Below are 6,923 nucleotides of genomic sequence, written 5' to 3'. Positions count from 1 at the left end.
GGTAGGTTTCTTTGCATTTTTTAATGATTTGGTTCACTCGGATTGGTGTTTGGACGGCTGTGTTGGTCTGGGGCTGGTCAGGGTCCGGCTGAGTACTTAGTTTCAGTAGCAGCTGACTCAGGGGACTCTTTTCTGGGTTTAGCTCTTGGGTCTGAAAGGCTTTGAAATGAAGGGTGTCTGGGGAGCTAGATTTGAGGTGATTTAGGAAGTTTAGTGCTCGTTTGTCGAGGTTTATTATCAGTGGGTATCTGCCTAGTTCGGCTCTGCATGCATTTGTTGGCGTTTTTCTTTGGGTGCGAAGGATGCTTCGGCAGAATTCTGCATGTAAGGCTTCTGTTGTGTGTTTTTCCCATTTAGTGTAGCTTTGGTGATTTAGCGGGCCCCATACTTCACTACCGTACAGTGCAATGGGCAGGATTATGCTGTCAAATATTTTGAGCCAGATTTTGATTGGGATTTGGATGTTGTAGAATTTTCTTTTTATTGCATATAGGGCTCTTCGGGCTTTTTCTTTTAGTGCATTCACTGCTATGCTGAAGCTCCCTGATGCTGTAATAGTTAGACCAAGGTAGGTGTAGCTCATAGTGTGTCCTATAGTGGTATCACTGAGGGTAAACTGGTATTTGTTTTCCTGACATCTGGGCCTTTTTTGAAAAATCATGATGTTGGTTTTCTTTAGATTTACTGTTAGAGCCCAATTTTGGCAGTATTTGTCGAGTAGGTCTAGTTGTTGCTGTAATCCCTGTTCTGTGGGAGACAGCAGAACCAGGTCGTCCGCATAGAACAGGGATTTCACTTCTCCATCCAGGAGACGGAGACCTGGTGACTCGCTTTGCTCCAGCATGTCTGCTAATTCATTTATGTATATGTTAAACAGGGTCGGGCTCAAATTGCAGCCCTGCCGGACGCCTCTTCTCTGGGTGAAGAAATCGGTGCGTTTGTCTCCAATTTTGACCCCGCATTTGTTTTTCAGATACATTGATTTAATAAGGTCATAGACTTTGCCCCCTATTCCACACTGAAGAAGTTTATAATAGAGCCCTTCGTGCCATATAGAGTCAAAGGCTTTCATGAAGTCGATGAAACAGGCGAATATTTTCCCATTTTTTGTTTGGTGTATATGTTTTCCAATGAGGGTGTGAAGGGTATAGATATGGTCGGCGGTGCGGTGTTTTGGAAGAAAGCCTATTTGTTTTTTTCTGAGGATATTATGTTTGTTAAGAAAATCAAGTAATCTACTATTTAGAATACTGCAGAATAACTTCCCTAGACAACTGTTGACACAGATGCCGCGGTAGTTATTTGGGTCTGATTTGTTTCCACTTTTATATATGGGGGAGATTAGTCCTTGGCACCAGATATCGGGAAAACAGCCTGAACGTAATATGATGTTGAATAATTTGAGTACCGCAACCTGCATCTCCATATTGCTGAACTTGAGCATTTCATTTTTGATGTTGTCTGGGCCACAGGCTTTCTTTAGGTGGAGAGATTTTGTTTTTGTGGCCAGTTCTTTCCATGTGATTGGGGAGTCTAGAGGGTTTTGGTTGTCTTTAATTGTTGCTTCTAATGTGTGGAGTTTTTCTGTGACCTGATGTTGACTTGGGTTTGTTTCGTTTATTGGGATGTCTTTGTAGAGGTTTTCAAAATGTGTTCTCCAGATGTCGCCATCTTGGATTGGTAATGCTTGCAATTGTGTTGTACTCAGGTTATTCCACATTTCCCAGAATTGTTTTGGATTGGTGGAGTTTTCAATTTCTTCGAGTATTTTGTGGGTATAGTTTTGTGTTTTGTTCCTAATGGTGTGTTTATCTTTTGAGGGTTTCATTGTATCTAGTACGTAGGTCCGGATTGTTTGGTTGGCGATGCTTTTGGTTTGATATTTTTCTCCGGTCTTTTCTGGCATTTTTGCATTCGTGGTCAAACCATTTCTTATTTTTATTTTGTCTTTTGTGACGCTTCCTCTTCTGTTTCACAAAGTCGGCTTTTACAGCTGCCTCATGGAAGATCATATTTATATCCTCTATGGCCATGTTTACACCATCTCTGGTGATCTCGTATGGGTTTTCTTTAAATTTTGATATTTTACTTGTGATATCAGGTGACTTTAGTGCTGTGATGAATTTTTCTCCACTGTCTGGGGCCCATCTGTATGTCTGGTTTATTTTATGGAGCTTACTGGGTTCCTTTTTCGTGTCTGTAGTTTGGGCAGAAAGTTTAAGGTACATATTTATTTGGTTATGGTCTGAGAGGGGGGATTGCTGCCTGACAGTGAATGAGTTGATATCGCAGGGGTCCAGGTCAGTGATTGTATAGTCCACCACACTAGACCCAAGATTTGAGGAGTATGTGAGTCTCCCTAGGGAGTCCCCTCTGAACCTACCGTTAACTATGTACAGGCCTAAGGCTCGGCAGAGTTGCACTACCTCCCTACCGCTTTTATTTATTTCACGATCAAGGTTGTTCCGATTTGCGATGGCTGGTGTGACATCTAAAGGGGTCTGGCCAAACACATGGTTGTTTCCCTGTGGGTCTATGAAGTCAGGTTCACAACCGGTCCTTGCATTTAGGTCCCCACATATTATCACCTTTCCTTGGGCCTGGAAATGGCTGATTTCCATGTGGAGAGTATCAAATAACTCCTCTTCGAAATATGGCGATTCTATTGGAGGTATGTAGATCGCACATAAGTAAACATCTTTTTTTGCTATTCCTATATTTTTATCTAGTTTTAGCCATACGTGTGATTTTCCCTGTTTTACCGGTGAGATGTGTTTGTCCAGTTCTCCCTTATACAACACCAATATTCCCCCGGAGGTTCTGCCCTTGCGTGTTTTAGTGTTCTTTACTGAGGGCACAATGATTTCATGGTACATTGGAGGACAGTGGGTCGGCACGTCCTTTTGGCACCATGTTTCTGTTAACACAATTATATCAATGTCTTTTATAGCTTTTAGGAATTCAGGGTCTGTACTCTTCATCCCAAAAGTTGAGGAGCGGAGGCCCTGGATATTCCAGCAGCTTATGTGGAAAGAACGCATTTATATAGTCTCTGTCTCTGTCTCTCTCTCTCCCTCTCTCTCTCTGTCCCTCTCTCTCTATGTCCCTCTCTCTCTCTGTCCCTCTCGCTCTCTGTCCCCCTCTCTCTCTCTCTGTCCCTCTCTCTCTCTGTCCCTCTCTCTCTCTGTCTCTCTCTCTCTGTCCCTCTCTCTCTCTGTCTGTCTCTCTCTGTCCCTCTCTCTCTCTGTCCCTCTCTCTCTGTCCCTCTCTCTCTCTCTGTCCCTCTCTCTCTCTATATATATATATATATATATATATATCTCTCTGTCCTTCTCTCTCTGTCCCTCTCTCTCTCTGTCCCTCTCTCTCTCCCTCTCTCTCTGTCCCTCTCTCTCTCTATCCCTCTATCTCTCTGTCTCTCTCTCTCTCACTCTGTCCCTCTCCCTCTGTCTCTCTCTCTGTCCGTCTCTCTCTCTGTCCCTCTCTCTCTCTGTCCCTCTCTCTCTCTGTCCCTCTCTCTCTCTGTCCCTCTCTCTCTCTGTCCCTCTCTCTCTCTTTCCCTCTCTCTCTCTGTCGCTCTCTCTCTCTGTCGCTCTCTCTCTCTGTCGCTCTCTCTCTCTGTCCCTCTCTCTCTCTCTCTCTGTCTCTCTCTCTCTCTGTCCCTCTCTGTCCAACTCTCTCTCTCTGTCCCTCTCTCTCTCTCTGTCCCTCTCTCTCTGTCTCTCTCTCTCTCTCTCTGTCCCTCTCTCTCTCTCTCTCTCTGTCTCTCTCTCTCTCTGTCCCTCTCTGTCCAACTCTCTCTCTCTGTCCCTCTCTCTCTCTCTGTCCCTCTCTCTCTCTCTCTCTCTCTCTCTCTGTCCCCCTCTCTCTCTCTGTCCCTCTCTCTCTCTGTCCCTCTCTCTCGCTGTCCAATTCCAATTCCAATTCAAATGCTTTATTGGCATGAAAGTTTACAGAGAACCATATTGCCAAAGCTTACATAGCAAAAAGGTACAGTTTTCCAACATTCTGTAGGTGTCAATCGATTTGACATTGTTGGGTACATACAATATTACTTTTAAAGAATATTAATTTAAACAGTCTTTGTACTTCATTTGGTACGTTCAATATTAATTTTAAACAGTCTTAATTTTAAACAGTCCTCAGGTTGTGACATGTTGTCTCTCTATCTCTCTGTCTCTCTCTCTCACTCTATCCCTCTCTCGCTCTGTCCCTCTCTCTCTCTGTCCCTCTCTCTCTCTGTCCCTCTCTCTCTGTCCCCCTCTCTCTCTGTTCCTCTCTCTCTGTCCCTCTCTCTCTCTGTCCCTCTCTCTCTGTCCCTCTCTCTCTCTGTCCCTCTCTCTCTCTGTCTCTCTCTCTCTGTCTCTCTCTCTCTCTGTCCCTCTCTGTCTCTCTCTCTCTCTCTCTCCCTCTCTCTCTCTCTGTCCCTCTCTGTCTCTCTCTCTCTCTCTTTCCCTCTCTCTCTCTCTGTCCCTCTCTCTCTCTCTGTCCCTCTCTCTCTCTCTCTCTCTCTGTCCCTCTCTCTCTCTGTCCCTCTCTCTCTCTGTCCCTCTCTCTCTCTGTCCCTCTCTCTCTCTGTCCCTCTCTCTCTGTCTCTCTCTCTCTCTGTCCCTCTCTCTCTGTCCCTCTCTCTCTGTCCCTCTCTCTCTCTGTCCCTCTCTCTCTCTGTCCCTCTCTCTCTCTGTCCCTCTCTCTCTCTGTCCCTCTCTCTCTCTGTCTCTCTATCTCTCTGTCTCCCTCTCTCTCTCTGTCCCTCTCTCTCTCTGTCCCTCTCTCTCTCTGTCCCTCTCTCTCTCTCTGTCCCTCTCTCTCTCTCTCTGTCCCTCTCTCCCTTAGCAACAGGTTCACCGTCTTAGGTACTGTTGTCGGGGGGGGTGACGCATCGGGGGAAGGCACCAGCAGCCAGGCTCATGGCACCATGACTGGCTCTGTTGCAAAGAAGGGAGGGAAAAAGAGTGGCAGGGCTATAGTAATAGGGGATTCGATTGTAAGGGGAATAGATAGGGGTTTCTGTGGTCGCGACCGAGACTCCAGGATGGTATGTTGCCTCCCTGGTGCAAGGGTCAAGGATGTCTCGGCGCGGGTGCAGAACATTCTGGAGGGGGAGGGGGAACAGCCAGTTGTCGTGATACATGTTGGTACCAACGACGTAGCTAAAAAAAGGGAAGAGGTCCTACAAGTAGAATTTAGGGAGTTAGGAGCCAAGCTAAAAAGTAGGACCTCGAAGGTAGTAATCTCTGGATTACTACCAGTGCCACGTGCTAGTAAGAGTACAGAGAACAGGATAGTTAGGCTAAATACGTGGCTTGAGCAGTGGTGTAAGAGGGAGGGTTTTAAATTTTTGAGGCATTGGAACCAGTTTTGTGGTAGGTGTGACCTATACAAAAGGGACGGTCTACACCTGTGCAGAGATGGAACTGATGTTCTCGGGGTAATTTTTGATAAAGCAGTTCGGGAGCATTTAAACTAGTATGGCAGGGGGATAGAAACCTATGTAGTGAAATAGAGGAAAGTGAAAGGCAGACAGAAATAAATGGTAAAAGGGTGAGGAACAAAAAACAAAGGGCCAAACTAATTCATAAAAAATGTGAGCATAAAAAAAGCCTGAGGGTTTTATACCTTAATGCGAGAAGCATCAGGAACAAGGTAGATGAATTAGCTGTGGAAATAGAGGTTAATAATTATGATCTAATTGGGATTACGGAAACATGGTTGCAGGGTGAGCAGGGCTGGGAGCTTAACATACAGGGGTATTCAGTATTTAGGAAGGATCGACAAAAAAGAAAGGGAGGAGGGGTAGCATTGCTAGTAAAAGAGGGGATAAATGCAATTGAAAGGAAGGATATTAACTCAGTTAATACAGAATCTATATGGGTGGAGCTAAGAAATAGCGAGGGGCGAAAAACATTAATAGGAGTGGTATATAGGCCTCCAAATAGTAAAATAGAGGTTAGGGAGGGCATCACGAGGGAAATTAGAGAAGCGTGCAATAAGAGCACAGCTGTCATCATAGGTGACTTTAACTTACATATAGATTGGACTAGCCTAATCAGTAAAAATAATGAGGAGGAGGAATTCCTTGAGTGTTTAAGGGATGGTTATCTGGATCAATATGTCGAGGAACCAACTCGGGAACAGGCTATATTGGACTGGGTACTGTGCAATGAGAAGGGACTAATCAGTAATCTTGTTGTACGGGGACCCTTGGGTCAGAGCGATCATAACATGATCGATTTCTCACTCGAAATGGAGAGCGAAGAAATTGACTCAGAGACTAAGGTCCTGAATTTAAACAAGGGGAATTATGATGCCATGAGACGGGAACTGAGTAGGTCTGATTGGACAACGTTCCTGAGAGGACTGGAGGTAGATAAACAATGGCAAACATTTAAAGATAGAATGACAAAATTGCAAAAATTGTTTATACCAATCTGGCATAAAAGGAAATCTAAAAAGGTGACTCAACCGTGGATAACAGGGGAAATTAGAGACAGCATAAAATCCAAAGATAGGGCGTATAAAATAGCCAAAAAAAGCGCCAGAGCGGAAGATTGGGAACAGTTTAAGATAGAGCAAAGGAGGGCAAAGGGCATGATCAAGAGGGGCAAAATAGCTTACGAAAACAAGCTGGCGGAAAATATAAAAACTAACTCCAAAAGCTTTTATAAATATATCAAAAGGAAAAGACTGGTGAAAACCAAAGTTGGTCCATTGCAGTCAGATACGGGGGAATATATAATGGGAAATAAGGAAATGGCAGATCAACTAAATGCATACTTTGGGTCAGTCTTTACGAAGGAAGACACAAAAAACCTCCCTGGGATATCGGGAAAAATAGGGACATTGGCAAAGGAGGAACTGACGCAAATCAATATCTCTAAGGATATGGTGTTAAGGAAGCTAAAGGGATTGAAGGTGGACAA

The sequence above is a fragment of the Somniosus microcephalus genome, unplaced genomic scaffold (assembly GCF_052327205.1).
Source record: "Somniosus microcephalus isolate GS21.2 unplaced genomic scaffold, FLI_Smic_1.0 unresolved_chr1, whole genome shotgun sequence".
NCBI classification, from domain to species: domain Eukaryota; kingdom Metazoa; phylum Chordata; class Chondrichthyes; order Squaliformes; family Somniosidae; genus Somniosus; species Somniosus microcephalus.
This window is presented reverse-complemented; position numbering follows the sequence as displayed.